The 20,023-nt window shown below is 36.4% G+C and overlaps 1 long non-coding RNA gene across 1 annotated transcript; it reads left to right on the top strand.

Moving 5' to 3' along the window:
• Nucleotides 1-7,364: 7,364 nt before the first annotated feature.
• LOC134809925 (uncharacterized) lies at nucleotides 7,365-9,551 on the top strand. The gene is made up of 2 exons (XR_010156730.1): nucleotides 7,365-8,741; nucleotides 8,988-9,551. It is a non-coding gene; the product is annotated as an uncharacterized LOC134809925 (long non-coding RNA).
• The last annotated feature ends 10,472 nt before the right edge of the window (nucleotides 9,552-20,023 follow it).

Raw genomic sequence — 20,023 nt, 5'->3', positions numbered from 1 at the left:
TTTTAGTTTCTAATGAATAAAAACTGAATATGCAATCAATACTACCCAAAAAAACTGCATGCTCAATATAATAGTGCATTTTAGTTTTCTCCTTTTTAAAGGAAGCACATATCACCTGTTTAAACACTCCAACACAAATGATGTTGCTTGCGGCTTTTCAGAACAACGAGCTAGTTTATTTTGAAAATGGACCATATTATTTATTTGCCAGCAGACAATTTATCTACAGGAAATGATTATACACAAATACTCACAATGGCTTATTCAACAGGAATCCTGTCTTAAAACAGGTATTTCCAGTGGTATTCTTCCATGAATAAATACAATGCCCACTGAAAGACAAAGTTCTCACGAATGGCATGGTGCAAACAGGATTCAACAGCACCAATGGGGTTCAGAGTCACTGTGACATTACTTAGCAGAAAGAATCACTTTTGCAAAGCCACCTCCATGAGGTTTGGTTAAGAAACTTGTAATCAGTACCTCAGGTGTTTACTCATCAGTGTTGATTATAATTTTAAAAGATAAAATACACACACCACACTCTATTACATTAAAAAAAGTTTAAACTCTTTTTGTTTCTGAAAATAATAGTATAATTCTTCCCCCTCTAGAATATTTATCATCAAGTTTATTTTCACAAATAAATTAAATCACTTAATAGAATTGTTTCTCTTTGATTCAACTCGCTTATGAGGTTTTTTCCCTCCCTGCTTTAATTTTGAAATATTAAATGACTGTACAAAATGATCAAAAAAATCTGGTCTATTGTTTCATGTGGATACTTTCCAGATTAAAGAACATTTATGGGTTTTTTGGCAATAAAACTTATCTGCTTCTGGAATCCTTGCATTTCCTAGTAAGAGCTGCATTTACTCAACCACTACCATGTTGTTATACTGATAATGAAAGTATGCTATGGTCAGAAAACATTTTTCATTTTTATTTTTTGCTAAATATTCACCAACACTGCAAAGTTTTTCTTCATTTGGTTTTCAAAACGCCTGCCTGGAAAAGATAAATTTTTAGGAAGTACAAGAGATAGAAAAAAAAAAAAACTTTAAAGAGTAGATTAAGAAAGATTGTTTCAAGTAAGAAGCGAAACTTGGAGGTCTGCATGATTCATGATGATAACGATAAATAAATCCACCTAGGACAGGTAGAGTACTAAGAAGAATCCAGGAAGTAAAGGCATTTTTAACAAGATCTAAATGTAGTGGTTGATATGCCAAGCCCTGCACATAAATGTTTGATTTAAGTTTTTCTCCAATTTTATATAGTAGATACCATTACGTTTACTTCGTAGCTATTAAATTGAGAAACAGGATAAATTGCCTAAACTACCACAGCTGGGAAAATTAAGACTTGATTGCCTGCCCCATGACCACTGTGCAATAACGCCCCCTGGAGAAAAGGAGGTTACAAGCCAGATCCTAAGAGCTATAAGATTGTTTAAAATTTTTTGCAGCTTTGGGTGAATAGGGAAAATTACCAGTTAGTTCATGCAGATGTTAGTAGTTTGTTCTCCCTTGGAGAAACACAGAAGTAATAATATTGAATAAAGTCATCATTACTTTGATTTCTATTTAAATATAAATTGTCTCTAAGAAAATAAGTGACAAATAAGAATGCCTATAAATAGGATTTCTTTTTCTTTCTACTTTTTCCCCTTTCTCACTTGCACTTAAGGTGCAGAAAGTGGAGTTCATTGTACTCTTCACTGATATTAGTGGTCTTCATAAGGCCTGTCTCTCTTATTTTCTCTTCATCCTTGTAATGTGTTTAATGAATCCTCTAGGATATAGTCATATCCTTAAGAGATGTGAGAAATTGCTTTCTCACCGTATTTGTCATTGGGTAGACACCACTCTTTTCATTAAGGAATGCTGGATTGAGCTCCAAAATGTTTCAATTGGTCTGCATTCTCACCAGACATGCCTGAGGATTTCCCTTTCCTTTTGTAATTGCCGAATTTTACTATAATTTAGCTTTCTACATTTGTATAATCTTAGGAGTCAAAAAGGGTATTTAACTGCTCTGGCTACTGGTGATGGTATTCACCATTTTGCACACTTGCTAGCCACTCAAGTTTCCCCTTTGGTACTATCTATGTAAAGTCTCGACTGGTTTTTCTATCTTATTTCCCCTTTTTCTCAGTGATATATTTCCCAGCTATCCATTATAAATATATCCTCCTTTATTCTGGTAGCCTTTTAATTTTAGCTATCAAGTTTAGAACATCTAGGGTTTATTTTTGTTAATATTTCGTGCAACTTAATTTTTCTCCATATAATAAAATCTCATACAATTCTCTACTAAATACTCTTTTTATTTCTGTCAATGACAACAGATTTATTTCACCTCTATTATGCTCCAACTTTTGATCCAAACGGTACTTTTGGCCTCAATATTGCATTCCACTTGTCTTTTTGTTTCCATGTCGGAACCACACTATGTATTCTACTTTATTTTGTACCATTAAAATGATGTTGTGACATGTCTTCATACACGTTAGGTTGATTCTCTTTCTTTGCTTTCTTATTTGTAATCTTTGTTTCTCACAGACCTTTGTTTGCCCATATGATCTTTGAATCAGTTTGTTCAGTTCCTCAAAAACTTCTTCTGAAATATTATCAGAAAATGTACTGAATTCATGAGTTAATTTGAGAAGAATGGCATCTCTACAATGTTAAATTTTACCAATCACGAACATTTATGTCTGCATTTATTTAGGATAATTTCTATTTATTTATTTATTTTATTATTATTTTTTGAGACGGAGTCTCGCTCTGTCACTCAGGCTGGAGTGCAGTGGCGCGATCTCGGCTCAGTGCAAGCTCCGCCTCCTGGGTTCACGCCATTCTCCTGCCTCAGCCTCCCGAGAAGCTGGGACTCTAGGCACCTGCCACCACGCCTGACTAGTTTTTTGTATTTTTTAGTAGAGATGGGGTTTCACCGTGTTAGTCAGGATGGTCTTGATCTCCTGACCTTGTGATCCACCCGCCTTGGCCTCCCAAAGTGCTGGGATTACAGGGGTGAGCCACCGTGCCCAGCAGGATAATTTTTTAAAAATTTGTGATAGAATCCTTAATACGGATTTTCTTATTTGCTTATTTTATGTAGTAACACACAACAGAGAAGTATACACGTCTGTGTGCATAGTTCAATGGATTATCACAAAGCAATCAAATCCATGTAAATCACTATTTAGATCAAACATAGGAATGTTGTCAGCATAGCGCAAGCTTCCTCATACTCCACTATTCCCCAAAAGTAAATGGTGTTTTGACTTCTAATATTCTAGATTAATTCTGTTGATTTTTAATTTTATATAATGGAATCATATAATATGCAGGTGGTTATGGGGTTACATGTGAGAAAAGCTGTTTACAGAATTCTTCACTTAGCCCAATGTTTGAATTCATATCGGTGTATCTGTCCTTCTTGGACCCTTGGTCTTTGGCATCAAACGGCATGGAAAGTGGGCTGCTGGAACAGAAATACCCTGACTCATGATGGCATCAACAGCCATTCATTGAAATCCCAAGTGTTAAAGTTTGAATATAAATTCACAAATGTATTTTTCTTGATTTGGGATAAAATATAATAAATGACTAGATTGTCTAACAATCCGAAATTTTAAAGTGTTTTCCCTCAAAAAATGTGGAATTATTTAATGAAAGGATGATCTGCCAGATCAGGGAACAGAGTTAAGAGCATTCTTAAGGTTGATACCCTATGATATGGTGCTAACCTTGCCTCCTATTGATGGTAAGGTATAAACAACCCAAAGGCCAAGTGAACTTGGGGCTTTCTCTGCTGAACCATCTTCCATGCACTGTGAAGTTGGTGGAGCCAATGTGAAGGCACCTACACCTCTCTGGCAGGGATGTTAATACTCTCACTTGTGCCAACTAAAGAAAGCGAAATCATTTGCTTTTCTATTTCTTCATAAAATCTTAAACTTTCACCCAACTCTTTCAGTTGCTGTGAAAATGTGTGTTTCTGTCATGAACTGTACAGGCCTTTGAAGAGCAGGCTTTTCCTTTCCCACACAGTATGCTATTAATAGTCCTATTTTAATTGGATGAACTTTCATTTTCATTTTTTCTTTTGAGAAAACCAATCTGTGCTAGTTGTGGAAACAATTATTCAACATGCAGCTTTAAAAGCCTGTTAGAACACTCTCTTAGGAAAGTCAAAACCAGGCAGGATTAGCTTTCCAAGACGGATGACAGTTGTTTACACTCAAGCGTCGTGCAATCCAGCAAATCTGCAAGGTTTATTTTTAGCATAAAATTAGCTATTTCATTTTCCCCTACAACTGAGAACATTAAAATGATTAACATGATTTTAAATCACTCAACAATCTCAAGTTAGAAAGATAGGAATTAGACTATGTGCCGAAGGAAACAGAAAAAGGCTGGGTACATTCTAATTCTTAAAAACCTCATTTTTCTTTTAGTATTTTTCCAAATGCTTTTTTCCTCTAATATTTTATGTAATCCAACAGTAAAAAATAAAATACACAACTTCAGAGAAAAGTCAATGCTGCCTTTGGAGAAATCAGTTTGGCGGCTTTATTGTCTCTGTAAATTCTTGATGATAAAATAAAATTACAAATGTGATAATAATAGTACATACCTGTTCAAGTTCCAAGATCATTGAAACGTGAATGGCAAGATAATAAAAGAAATTTGGAAATATTTTGAATATTTCTCCCTAGGAAATTGATTTTTAGACCAGTTAACCTCTGGGGATATGGTTTCCTTACCTATAAAACTAAGTGATTGAGTTTAATGTCATTATAACTTATTCATCAATAAAATAAGCAGAAATAAATTCAAATATACTTGAAAGACAACAAAACATAGTCTATTATGGTAAGAAAAAAATTGTTCTGTTAATAGGTAATATAATTTATAGGCTTAAATTAGGATCTTAAGTTAATTAGTTGGGTTCTATGAGATTCCGTTTGTTATCAAAATGAAAGAGTTGGACTACATCAAGTGTTCCTTACCTGGGTTATGGTTTTTGGCCCAGAAGAACAAAAGAACCCTGATGTATTATGAACATTTTGAGTGCATGTATACTTTCCCAGAGGAGGGTTTATAGCTTTCTTTTCAAATTCTCAAAGAGGTCCAAAGCTGGGAACACACTAGATGATCTCCAATGTCTCAGTTGCTCTGACTTCCTAAGGTTAGTATGACTTGCAACTCCACTTGGCTTCCGATTAAGGAAGAGACTGCCTTTTTCGCTGAATTTACAGTCCAAGTGATTATTTTAAAATTGAAATTATCTGTTGTCTATAAAAAATATTTCACTATACATAAGACAAATATCCTGGCTAACCAGGATATTCTATAAATCAATTGTCATGAAGTTCCTGAAATATTTTTGTTGTCTAAAAAGAAGACCCAACTTGATTACAAATTTAATTTACATGGAGACATAATGTCCATAAAAAGGAAAAAAGTTGTTTTCATATGTAATAGGGTATGTCTTGATGAACAGATGGAAAGTAACCCAGAAGCAGGTGGGTTGTGTACACATTTGTTATGTAAGAAGAGGCAAAAGCTTTGACTTAGTAAGAAAGTCATCTTCAGTGAAGAGCGTGGGAGAACTTTTTCCATGAAACAAAGGCATTATGATGAAATGCTAAAGCTGTCAAAATAAAAATTGCTTTAGCGACAATGTTAAGTTTTTGTCCTGGTGTCTGAAGAAGGGAAGAGTACAGAGATGGAGCAGATACAAAGCTTTCCTCATTCCCAGCAGATGGGAAACGTGTTGACACCTGGTGGAAAATGCTTCTGGCTTAGTCAGATTTATTCTTTCAAATTTCTATTCTCCTTGCGAATTGTCTCAAGTGACAAGATGCAGACCTTTGATATATAATAAACTCAACCACTGATTTTTAGTTCCTGTGATATAAAGATTTTTGTTCAGATATACTGGGGCTAATCTGCTGTGGGTTACCTAGAAACTGTTCTAGTTCTTTAGACTCTTGAAGGGAAACATTACTGTACTTTTTTTTTCCTAGTTTGTTTTAATGTTTTTGACTTTGGAATTGTATGCATGTTAAAATATATAGCTGATATAGGAGAAAGAGAAGGAAGGGGAGGACATTCCGTTAGGCTGGATCCAAATGATCTGCATCATAATTGAGATAGAGATGTCTTGGTGTAAGTGGACCACATAAAACCAGACAAAACAACAGTCAATTGACTATCGATATGCATGCATATAGCCAGGCATGGTGGCTCACACCTGTAATCCCAGTCCTTTGGGAGGCCGAGGCAGGCAGATCACCTGAGGTCAGGAGTTTGAGACCAGACTGGTCAACATGGTGAAACCCTGCCTCTACTGAAAATACAAAAATTAGCTGAGCACAGTGGTGCAAGCCTGTAATCCCAGCTACTTGGGAGGCTGAGGCAGGAGAATCGCTTGAACCTGGGAGGCAGAGGTTGCAGTGAGCTGAGATCATGCCACTGCACTCCAGCCTGGGCGACAGATCGAGACTCAGTCTCAAAATAATAATAATAATAATAATAATAATAATAATAAAGATATGCATGCTATGAATGCAAATGGTTTCCTCAGAGATGAGGCTTAAAGGATTCCTAAGGTAATTTTGGAAGAAGATGCTAATGCTAGAAGGTACAGATGCAGAACAAGCAGGGCATTCATTCACTTTCTCTCTGTTCTATGCACAGGAATTCAAAAATACCAAGGCAAAATTACTGTCCCAAGAAATTAACTGTTTCATAGTTAAGAAAGGCAAAAAGAAGAATGGATATAAGATAGGAGATGGAGGATTTTCAGAATATGATGACTGAATCTAGATGTAGGTGATAAAGAATGATAATCAGATTGTTATTTCTTAAACAAAGGGAAAACTAGTAGTAAAATTGTAAGTGGAAAGATCACAGGACTCTATCCTTGCCAACTGTTTAGATGACTATGGAAAGAAGTTTCCCTCTGAAATCTGGATTTCAAGCCCCCTGAGAGAACTTTGTTCCAGGACTTAAAGGGTACTAAAAGAAAAATTGAGTCTTGTCCTACCAGGTGAAATGTCCCAGTGAACTAGCAAGAAAATGAAATCGAGGAATCAGTGATTGGAGTTAGAGGGAGAACAAGCCTAGAAGATACTCTTTAACATATGTAAACCTGCTTAAGCTAAGTGAGTAACCAGAGACTGTGTGTCTATAATTTATCTCTTGTATATAAATTGTATCCCACAATCCCTCCCTCTGAGATAAAAATAGTCATGCACACAAACTGACAAGACCTATTCTGTATTTCAGTGAGCCCTGTGAAGGAGGGACACCTTCAAAGAAGAAAAAGTATAATGACTACCAGCGTATGGGCCCTAACAACACAGAGACAAATATAATCTTGTACATTTTAGCACTCAATAAATGTCATGGTAATGGAATAGGGAGGAGAGCTACAGATGTTCAATTTTTCCAAAGCAGAGATATTCAAGAGCTATACTGTGAGAACTCAGCCAGAATAAAAAGTAATTGTTTGGGAACTTGTTGGGGAACATTAATCAGAGCCAACTGAGGCACAAGTCTGTAAAGCTCCCTAGAAAACACAGAAATTGAACTGGGATTTGTTTGCACAAGAGAGCAGGTTTTGAGGATATCACAAATTATCTTTAGAAAGACTTAAAGCTTTATGTTTCCCCTTTACCCTTCAACAATTCTTGGAAAACTGTCTCCTTTCAGAGGTAGAGGTGTTATTTATTCCTGGATTCTCAGTGGAAAATAAATGGTATTAGTAGGCATGGTGAAGAAAGAAGCATATGGCTTCTCGATTACTTGATTGCCACACTGTGATGTCAGTGATCTTGCCATAGTTTTTTGGTTTTGATAGCTAGGTTTATCCCATAGCTCCTCAAATCCATGCCTAGATTGTGACCATTCTTAACCAGGTCATGTAGCTAGCACATGGTAAAGAATTATTTTGTGTCATCTAGAATGTAAAATTTGAACTATTCTGTAGAGGTTTCCAGGAAACGTTTTACGATAAATGTAAGAAAGAAGTCTCTAAGGAGTCTTAGAGTTTTATGTAGTTGACATGACCTGTCTAGTGAAATAGTTGACTCCATGTTATCAGAGTTATTCATGAAGAAGCCGGAATATCTACTTGCCAGGAAGTGACAGAAATTTCTTGCATTTAGTAAGAAGGTTGTTAGAGGACACCTAAGGCTTTGTCAAATCTTGCTTCCTAATTGTGGGGCTACATGGTGGTGCTTAGAGTGGGATAAGTGGAAAGAGGCCTAGTGCTTACTTAAAAGAGCTGTGGTATAGACTGATTGCTCACACCAACAAAATAAACAAACCTACGCAATGTTTATAAAACTATGTAGTTCAGAATTCAAGGAAGTTGTCCAAATTTCAAGACCCAGACAGTTAAGCTCAGGAGCTTAACTTACAAAGCCAAGAAAGAATTTAAAAATCACGTCAAATCCAGAAACAGGAGGAAGAAAAAAAGCTGGTGTTATCATTTACAGACAAATTCTAACAGAGGAGCAGGCCATAAAACCTTGGGAAAAAACATTTTAAAGTGTCCAGCTGCCTCTGGTTTATGTGAAGAAAGAAGATGAAAAATGAGAGGGCAGGATCGGTAACCACTTTACCTACAATGGTTAGAGAAGGCGAGAATTGGAATCTGAATGCTAAGAAGAGGCAGCTAAGAGAAGATCTGAAAATCAAACATTTCTAACAGAAGGCACAGTGAGTACAGAATCTGAATATTATGAACAAGCTTGGTGTGTTCAGCAGCAGAAAAGAAGGCCAGAATACCTGGAGTTCAGGGACTAAGAGGGAGGATGGAAGAACTTAAGGTTTAAGTGATAGGCAAGTGAAACCCATCCAATAGTCCCATAGAATAGTTTTTTTTCTTTCTGATGAATATAGAAATTGACCCTTCTGCTCTTAAGCTTAAAACTTATATTTATTTTATCTGAATTCCTTCCTCAGGAAAGGGTTCCCAGGAATCTCAAGAAGTATCAAAGAACTGAGACTTACCAGATCACCACACCCAGATAATGAGCTGCCGACCCCTCATTCATCGTGACTGCTTCCTTGCCCCTTCCCAGTTCCTGCTTTCTTATACATTGTTACATTTCTTCCCTGCTGTCTAAACTCTTACTTTTGGTGGGTCAGGAGATGGATTAGAGACTGATCTCCCATCTCCTGGGCTGCAGCACCCAATTAAAGCCTTCTTCCTTGGCAATACTCGTCATTTCAGTGACTGGCTTCCTGTTCAGCGAGAAGCAGGAACTAGACCAAACATGTTTTGGTAACACAAGGACCACTTCGTGTAGGGTTATGTGGAGTTTGTTAAGAAATTTGGATTTTATTTTGTTTCTAAAGAAAGCCACAGACTTTTTGACATGAACAACTATCAGTGAGAAGATAGTATAGACAGGAGGAAACAAACTCTTTCTACCTCAGACCATCATGGGACAGACAGAGACAGCTGAAACAAGAGACTCAGTCATATTTCCAGGAGAATAAATGCGGTTAGGATTTTGAATTATATGATCAGTGTATCTCTTGGCTATGGGAACAACTCAGGCTTCATGAGGGCACTGCCATGAATATAAGGGGACAATGGAATCTTTATTCACAGAAGTCAAAGATCCAGAGGGGCAAGGAGGAAGTTGTAAAACTTAGGCATAGGGACCAAAGATGATATATGACCCCACGGAATAAGTTAATTTTGGAGAGAACAAAAAGAACCATGAATCTAGGCAGAATGATTCCTTGATGGCTATCTCAGAAATCTTGGATCCTGAGTCAGATTGATTCTGAGAAAGAACAAGTGGAGAGAGTAGGGGTCTACCAAGTAATGACATTTTGAAGTCCTCATAAGTTTGCGATGCTTACAGCTCTTCTGTAGTTGCTGCCCTTGGCTAGTAACTTGGATATGCTGAACACTAAATGTGGGAAAATCTTGGAGGTGTGGGAAGCTATAAATAAAGACATTGCAATGGGACAGGAGGTAAAAAGTTGCATTACAAAAGCCTGTTTTTAAAAAAATGAAACTTACTAAACTGCATCTGGAAATTACACTGTGTTTGTAAGTTATACAACCAAATGAATATTCCTTCACAAGACTCACCTTGGAAGCCAGACATTAATTTCGAAAAAATGCTTTTTTTTCTCATGGCAATTTCAGAGCTCTTTTACAAGACATGCAGGTGCATACTTTTGTGACCAAACTTGTCTGATTTCTTCAGTAACATTCCTCTTTGATCTGTGACTGAAGGCTGGTTCTCAAGTCAAATCGACTCTAAAGAACGAGTATTTATCACCGCTTATAAGTTTTCACAAAATATTCTTTTAATTTTGAAGACATGTTCAAAATTATTTTGAGTGTCACACCATCATTATAAAGCAAGAAATTCCTGAAGTAACTACAGGATTTTTCTGCTTTCATTTATAATTAATTCTTAAAACTTTCTACGAAAAACTCCACATAAAAAGTCAAATGATAAACTATTCCTTATAAACTATTTTAAACATATTCAAAAATATGTTTAAGCACTGCATATATATTTGTGTTTACCATTTATACTTATTTATTTTCTTTCGTAATTAAGCAGACAGTTGGATGACATAAATCTAAAGGGTAGACAATTAAAGCTAAGAATTTCTTCTGTGCCAATTGTATTGTTTTATCATTTGCATCACATTTTCATTTGTCCATGTTTTAGAACTTTCTAAGTAAAGAGAGTGGAAAGTAATAAAATATTTAAATAATTGCACAAACAGTGCCATCTAGGTAAAAATGTCACATTACACAGTAAGTCTGGAAATAGGTTGTTCAGAGCTAGTAGGTTAGTGCCAATTATTCTTCCCCTCCATCCTACCACGTAGTTCTTACCCTCAGAATTTCCTCATAGACCAGGATGGCTGCTGAAACTTTAGCTCTCATATCTCAGTTGCAGATCAAGTAGAAGAAGAAAGCTAAGAGAATTAAAAATGTGTTCCTTCTAGAAGTAGATTCTCTATAAACAGTTTTCCAGAAGTCTCATACATATCCATTTGTATTTTGTTGGCCAGAACATAGTCATATGACCACAAGCTGATAAGGAGCTCAGTTAAAAATTGATTTCTCTTCTTAAGGAGGACAGTGAGGGGTCATGAATGCTGAAGAGGCAACTAGAACTCTCTGCCAAGACTGAGTTAATTTCCTTAGAATCCTACTGGTGTGGCAGTCTCCATCTTGTTTCCTCAGATCATCTAGACAGGACCAATAATTCTCTCCATTACATTATAACTTCTCTCATATTGAACAAAACCTGAGTACAACTTAGGACATCAACATTTACTTTTGTAATACTATGAAATTTGAAGACTGACTCTTCAACAGTTATTTGATTACATAGATTACTCATGTTTATTGTAAAAGTTTATCACTAAAGATCCTCTTCATATAACCAAACATCTACTTCACTAGAAGGAACACTGTAGAGGAGGCATTTGAAAATGATGCTTTGAGTTAAAGTTGGTTAACTCTCCGTCAAACTTGTTGGCTGTTATACTTGTGTTTAATATATATTTCCACTGGAGAAATTTCAAAACACTGTAATAGTTAAAATTGAAGTAACTTGAGAAACACAAATCCCACCCCCCTCCCTTTGTTTCTTTACTGAGCAAAGCTCCTTTTGGACAATTTCTTTGATGTATTAATATCTTTCAAATCCATGTCTTGGCTATTGTGATTAATGCTGCAATAAACATGGGAGTGCATATATCTCTTCAAGATCTTGATTTTAATTCAATTGTACAAACGTACAGAAGTGGGATTTGCTGGATTATATGATAGTTCTATGTTTAATTTTTTGAGGAACTTCCAAATTATTTTTCATAGTGGCTGCACCATTTGATTTTCCCACCAACAGTGTACAAGTCTTCCAATTTCTCCACATCCTTGTCAACACCAGTTTTTCAAAAATTATATAATAGCCATTCTAACAGGTATGAAACAATATCTCACTGTGGTTTTGATTTGTGTTTCCCTGATGACTAATGATGTTGAGTGATGATATCTTTTTTTTTTTTTTTTGAGACAGAGTCTTGCTCTGTCACCCAGGCTAGAGTGCAGTGGCGTGACCTCACCTCACTGAAAGCTTTGCCTCCCAGGTTCACACCGTCCTCCTGCCTCGGCCTCCCGAGTAGCTGGGACTACAGGTGCCCGCCACCACGCTCGGCTGATTTTTTTGTATTTTTAGTAGAGACGGGGTTTCACTGTGTTAGCCAGGATGGTCTTGATCTCCTGACCTGGTGATCCACCCGCCTCGGCCTCCCAAAGTGCTAGGATTACAGGCATGAGCCACCGCACCCAGCCGAGTGATGATATCTTTTAACTGTTAGTGGGAATGTCTTTTTCACATACCTGTTAGTCATTTTTACATCATTTTGGGGGAAATGTCTATTCAAGTCCTTTGTCCACTTTCTAACTGACTTACTTGCCTTTTTACTATTAAGTTGTTCCTTATATATTTTGGAAATTAATCTTTTATCAGATATATAGTTTATAATTGTTTTCTCCCATTTCATAGGTTGACTTTTCACTCTGTTATTTCTTTTGCTTTGCAAAACTTTTTAGTTTTATGTAATCACACTTGTCTATTTTTCCTTTTGTTGTTTGTGCTTTTGGTGTCATACCCATGAAATAATTGCTGAGACAAATGTCATGAAGTTTTTTTTACTTGGAGTTGATTTTTATATATTGTGTGAGAGGAGTGTTCAATTTTATTTTTTTGCTATGGATATTCAGTTTTCCCAACATCATTAATTAAAGAGACTCTCTTTTTCCCAGTGAGTATTCTTGGACCCTCGCCAAACACCAGTTGACCATATAAGCATGAGTTTCCTTCTGGGATCCCTATTCGATTCCTTTGTATGATTATTCAAAATAGCTATAATGTGGAAATGACCAAAATATTCATTGAGAGATGAATGTGTAAAGACAATGTCTTATAAACATATAATGGAATATTATCCAACCATAATAAACAAATCCTGCTATATAAGAAAGCATGAATGAACCTTGAGGACATTATGCTAAGTAAAATAAGCTAGTTGCAGAAGGACAAATACTATGTGATTCCACTTATATATGGAGTTCAATATAGTAAAACTAGCAGAAACAGAAAGTAGGATAGTGGTTGCTGGAGGCTGGGTGAGAGGAAAATGGGGATTTGCCATTTAACAGGCATAGTTTCAGTTAGGTAAGAAGAATAAGTTCTACAGATACCTGTAGAACATTATGTAGAACAAATGCTGTACAACATTGTGCCTGTAGGTAACATTACTCTACTGTATACTTACAAATTTGATAAGAAGATAGATCTCATGTTATTTGTTCTTGCTGCAATTAAAGAACAAAGAAATAGCAAAATGCATGTGTTGATATTTGAATTCAGAACTTAGATCACTTTCCAATCTTTGTGTATTACTTTCAGAGTCAATTACTGGCTAGGTGTGATGACTTATGCCTGTAATTCCAGCATTTTGGGAGATCGAGGCAGGTGGGAGGATTGCTTGAGCCCAGAAGTTTGAGACGAGTCTGGCCAGCATAGTGAGACTCTCTATCTAAAAAAATAAAAAAGGAAAATTAGCGGGGCATGATGGAACATGCCTATAGTCCCACCTACTCAGGAGGCTGAGGCAGAAAGATCCCTTGAGCCCAGGAGTTTGGGACTGAAGTGAGCTGTGATCTCACTATTGCACTGTAGCCTGGGCAACAGGTGAGACCCTATAAAAAAAAAAAAAAAAAAAGTCAATTACCAATAAATATGAGGACTGGCTATGCTCTGACTTTAAGACTCACACCTTCAAAAGTCTGTTTCTAAATAGGCAGTCATGATAACTGAACAGAAAAACAGAAAATACCGAACAAGAAAGACATTAAAGCAATTAGAAAAGAATAAAATAATCTTGTCTGTAAGGCCAATAAAAATTAGACAAAATAAAATAAAAATGTTAAAGTTTAAATACACTTTCTGATCGTGAAAATAATATTATTTGCTAAGACTGCACAAACTATGAAGTTGTAAAGGAGTCTTTATGATTTTGGTTGTCTTGTCCTGAATCTAGGTTTCTAATCCTGCAGTTTTTTATTGTGGTTCAGAGTTTAGGATTTCTTATACCTAAAGAAAGTAAAGTCACCTTATTTTGAATTGAGTATTGACTTGTGTTTTCAATGGGTTTCTAATGCTAATATAAATTAAAAATGTTGAAGTACACCGACTGGCAAATAAATGGAATTAGTGAAACTCCCATGGAAAAAATAACCCAACAACACAGTCATGCATGTTAAGGTGTCATTAGCAAAGAATTTTGCCATAATCAAGTAAAAGGGCACTGAAATAGTAGAGTAAAAGTGTTCCATTATGTAGTAAAATTATAACAGCAAAATATGTCTGGCACCATTTATAATTAATTTTATAATAATCAAAAGATAGAATAAAAATAAGAGAATAGAACTATGATATAAATGATCTCTTAATAGCCTTTTTAAAGTTCATACCTGTGTTATTGGGCACATTGTTAAACTTCTTTTTTTTCTCATCCATAAAATGGAAAAATATAAGCCTAAATAATAGAGCCATTGAGAGGACTGGGTTAACACAGTCAAAGAACCCAGAGCAATAATTCTGTCTATTATTATTATGATTTAAAAGGAGCAAATAATGTTGATAAATGCAATCATACTGAATTTGAGTATATATGTTTTGGTCTTATTTTTCAGAGAATTTTCTCTAACTAACTGCAGTAATTGCCCCACAGCACTTCTTTATTCAATTACCTCGAGTAGAAAGAGAATACAGCTTTCTTGGTTGCAATTATCATTAGTATGCAAATTCTATCATTAGCACAGAGTTCTGCAGAGGAGATAGCTGGAAAAAAAACCACAAAACACTGATGAGCATTCTTTCATAGCACTGTATAGTTTCTCCATGGTGATGGGGAGTAAAACTCTGGATTAAATGAGTAGAAATATTAAAGCTTCCTATTATCTCTCAGCCTTTTCATAGCATTTGCTCTATTTACGGCGCAAATTGTACCAGTATGAACCTTGCATATGGTATGTTGAAACCAAAGTTGGTTGTTTTGTGTTAACATAGGAAGTGTATTATAAGATCATGATCTCTGAACCCAGATTGCCTAAACTCAAGCCTCTGCTCTGCTCCTTATTAGTTGTTTAACCCTGGGTAAAATATTTAAAATCTCTGGGTGTCAGTTTCCTCATATGTAAAATGATAACAGTACCTACTCCACAGGGTTTAGTGAGAATTAAATGAGTTAATATACATAAAGCACTGAGCATAGTGCCCAGACCTAGCAATGTCCAATGTCAGTTATTACTAGCAGTCGGTGTGATAGCTTTTCTTACTACCTTTTTTGATCTATATAAAATATCTCTCGAATTTTGGAAGAGTTTACCTCTTTTTCAAGCCAAAGCATTGCTGTTATTGTTTTCAGAGCACTTAAATCCATCTTTCTGTGAGCAATCATTTAATATTATTGTCCAGAATTTTCCTTACAGTGAGGAAACTACCCTTTGGTTGCAAGTCGCTGCTAACTCTGTGCCCTCTCCTGCCCAAAAAGGAATTGAGCACACTCTGCTCTCCTCTGAAGTTCCACTGTCCACTCAGAATCCAGACTAAAAGAGACCTCACGCTGCAGTAAGTGGCTCTGATGGTAGGCCAGGATAAGGGAATAATTATATATGATTTTCATTCTAATTTTGTGCCCACAGGGGAGCCCTGCTCAATGCAACTGTTAAACTGTGTTCGTTTTCTTCCTCAAATGGCTTAAGTCAAGTTCATTTTCTGAGGGCTGCCTAGACTACTTCTCTGAGTTTCACATTTTATATTTAACTCTCAACTGGTCATCTCTATCTAGATGTCCAACAAGTGCTTCCTATCCAGTGTGTCCCAAATTGACTCATCATCCTTCGTCTAAAAATACCTCATCTTCTGGCATCTTCTGTCTCAGTTACCCAAGCTAGAATTTTTGACAGCTGTCTCTTCCTCCCACCCTACACTGAACCTTAAACTTCTTCCCAGCTATTCTAGGATAGTCCAGATTTCAAATATTCTGCCCAACTTTCCATAATTTATAAGCAGTCTAAACTGCTCAACTGAGCTTCAAGACTGTAAATTTGCAATAGAGCCATTATGTAAAGCTCTGGGATTTTTCTCCATTGTTGCTCAGTTCAGAGAACATTGATTCTGATATTTGACCATAGGTTCTATGTATTTTATGATATAGTGTGTAAATCAATGAATTCCTGAAGATAAAATCATAATGTAAAACCTAAATGCTAAAAAACACAGTACCCTGAAATCAATGGCTCATAGTTAAAGCGAAATCAAATTTACATGTCCATGGAAATCTGGTAAATTTGATTTGGTTTGTGTGTTCAATAAGAAAGGACATATGAAAAGAACATATGCACTGTCTGCACAACATAGTGAGACTGTCTCTACAAAAAATAAAATTAGCCAGGCACAGTGGTGTGTGCCTGTAGTCCCAGCTACTCCAGAGGCTGAGACTGGAGGATCACTTAAGTCCATGAGTTCCAGGCTTCAGTGAGCTGTGGTCACCCCACTCCACTCCAGCCTGGGCTACAGAACAAGACTCTGTCTCCAAAAAAAAAAAAAAAAAAGCAAAGAATGTGGCATTTGCCATGACACTCAGTTTATTCAGGTTAAGTGAAGACTTTGTATAGTTTTTTTGTTTGTTTGTTTGTTTGTTTTGCATTTTCTTTCTTTTCTCCTTCATTCTTTGACCCTGTAAAGTACCAAGATGGGAAAAAACTTTAAGTAATATTCTTTAATTTCAATTAAAGTCCTTAAATAAAATATTACCATACAAAGACCAAAAAGACTGACATTTCCTAGCAATGCATAGGCATTTAGCTGAAAAAAGAACAATAGCAAAAAATACAAAAAATAGTAGTTGTCTATTCCAAGTCTATCCTCTAGATGAGAAATTTGGGCCAAGATCCACTTTTGACTTTCCAATGACCAAGACAAAACAAAGGAAACCAGATTAATTATTTGTGTTGCTTTCATGCTCACCATTTATAACTACAGATAAAGCAAGATTTTAGCATATTCATTGTCCCTCTTTGCCATTTTAAACCTTGTAAATCAACATTAATATTATTTAAGAAGGTCAAAATGGTGATGGAAGAAGCCATTCTCATTTTTTTTAAGTCTGAGCATTGGGTGTGGGGTGCAGCTGTGACAGGCACACATGTTCCCAGGGGTCTTGTTTTACTACTGAGAGATACAAGGACGTTCAAGCTCTTAACCTTTCTCCTCACATTCTCAAAAAATGCAGTAAAAATAAAATAAATGTAATTTTAAAATGAGTGTGGTTGTGCTTCATGGCAGGCAGTGGTGTGTGAGTGTGTGTGAGTGTGAGTGTGTGTGAGTGTGAGTGTGTGTGAGTGTGAGTGTGTGTGTGTGCGCACACACGTGCATGTTTAACATCTCTACCTAATGTGAGAGCTGGACATTCAATCTAGCTATCCTGTGCTAATTACTTGTGCAGATGGAGAAAAAAAAGTTCAAGTTAATTTAAGAGAAATTAGCATCATTGTGTAGAATGAAACAGAACTTTCAAAGTTTTTAACATTGTTTTTTCCATGATTCCTTGTATGAGGCAAGCAAATCACCATCAACAAAATGTTTCCCATGAGGAAACCAGGTCAAAGAGGTCAAATAATTCCTCCTGAATCCCATAACTCTGAGGCAGCGCATTGGTTCAAAGATCAGAAAACCTGGCACTGAGTCTTTCCGTATTTCCACCCGACAGTCTTGTGTTTTGGAAGCAACTCATTTAACCTAATCTGAATCACCACCAAAGTGCCTAAAACCTGCAAGATGATAAGGGCTTGCAAAATTTAAATAAATCACAGCCCAGAAAAACAGCCACACTTTGTCAAACCATCAAATAGTTGGCAGCTCTTTCTTTCCTTTTAGGGGTTTTCTTGTTGGAGTTGACACTCTGGTTAGAGTAGATTCTAAAATGGTTAGACTTATACAACTTTGTTGTAGTACTCACTCAGAAGAACTACTGCCAACAGAATTATTCCAAAAATGCTAGTCAAGTACAATTCCAGTTAGAAATAAAGGATACCCAAATGTGTGAAGTGTGACAAGTTGGTTTTAGTAAACAGGGTCTATGGACCTAAAGTAAAGCCCCATCACCTCCAGAAGATGACCTATTGAACAAAGACTAATTATGCACCTTTCTGCATGCTTCAGGCCTAAGGAGATTCCTGGCATATAGGAGAAGTGGGATAACTCTGAGAAAAAGTTTTGCTGGAGCATGCCTAACCTGGGACTACAGTTCTCGGGGAAAAATTTCTTTTGCATCCTCCATGGTAGGCACCTTGTTCTTTCATCCTTTTACTCTCTCCCTGGCCATGTTCATCCATGTTTCCTGTATGCAAAGACAAAATTAAACACACCTAAAAATAGAAAGGCACAGGCACAGAACTATCAGAATGGATGTCCTACAGTTAAAATGGTGTTGACAGTGAACAGCCAGCACCACTCTCTGGGTGAACATCAGCCCTTCATTTCCTATGAGAAAAAATTGTCAGAACTACTTGTCCTAGACACAAGTTTTTCATGCCTTTGAAATAGCTGAGGCTGTGTTTCTTTTGAAGCTCATGGATATACTTGAGAGAGTCCATTGACAATGTGAACTTCATTACAAAATTATGTATGTGCATTTTTCTGAAGAAAAAAACACTGTAATTTCCTCGAGATTCTAGTAAAAAAAAGAGCCCATGACTCAGAAAAGATAAGGAGTACTATTTATTTGGGTTAAAATGATAAATAAATCAGTACACTAAAATGCTAGAGAGCAGAGTAGACTCATTCCCCAACAGGGTACTATTTAATTCCCTAACGGGTTATATAATTGATGTAGCACAGGAGTCTTTTAAAGACCAAAGGAAACAACCTCTATTTATGTAAATTTATAGGATGGACCCTAACACTTCAGGAGAGCTGCCTTTTCAGGAGTGTCTCTGGTGACAGGGAGATCCATTAGTCTTGAAAAATATTCTCAGCCTGTTCATGTCACTCAATGGTTTAAATTTAATAATAACTTGATGATGTATAAATGCATCTTCCACCCCAGAGTTTTACTGGTAATTGAGAATGAATTTATTAAATTGGCCCCTGAGAGGTTTCTGTTGAGAAAGGATGACTTTAGCAAGATCACGCTGAGGACCATGATGAAGAAGGGAAAGGACCCAGAAAGGACTCAAATCTCCCTAGCAGGTGACTGACATCATTTCTCTTCCATGGAGAACCTCAGCAATGATTAAGCGCACATCCATGGTAATCTAGTGCAGTCCTTCTGTGTCTTGCATGAGTCACGTCATTACAGAACAGAAAAGTTTGGGGTTCTAAAGTGACCTTCACTGACTTCTTTGTCAAAGACAGGTATTTTCTTCTGGGAAGCTGGAGTGAACGAGCCTGTGTGGTTTGAGGTCAGAGCCCACATACTGCTGCCTGTTCCTATTTCTAGGATATGGAGAGAAAATCTAGGGAAGAAGAAAGCATTTATGATGATGAAAACCATTAGAAGGAGAGCAGTTTCTTGAAAATTAATCCTAGAACTCATGTAGTCACAATTGAAAAGCTTCTATCACCAATTACAGTCTGATTGGATTAAGACTCAGAAAGATGTAACTTTTAGCTTACTCTTACCCATTTCTTAGAAGTGTCATTCTGAAGGCAATCAATAGCACTTCTGGTCTAAAACCCTAGAAGGCAGCTCTTCCTCCTCATTCTACTAAATGATGTCAGCAAGTCAGTCATTTCTATTACCCAAAGAGATTCCTATCTGTGGTTGGCTCATACCGATAATCACTAGGCACAGCACTTTACGGCTCCCTTTCACTGATTCTATTGTTTTCCTCCCTGCAGAGAGAAGACCTTTTTCTTTTATCAATTATTTTAAAA

This window comes from Pan troglodytes, chromosome 3 (genome assembly GCF_028858775.2).
Source record: "Pan troglodytes isolate AG18354 chromosome 3, NHGRI_mPanTro3-v2.0_pri, whole genome shotgun sequence".
In the NCBI taxonomy this organism is placed as follows: Eukaryota; Metazoa; Chordata; class Mammalia; order Primates; family Hominidae; genus Pan; species Pan troglodytes.
This window is presented reverse-complemented; position numbering and strand designations above follow the sequence as displayed.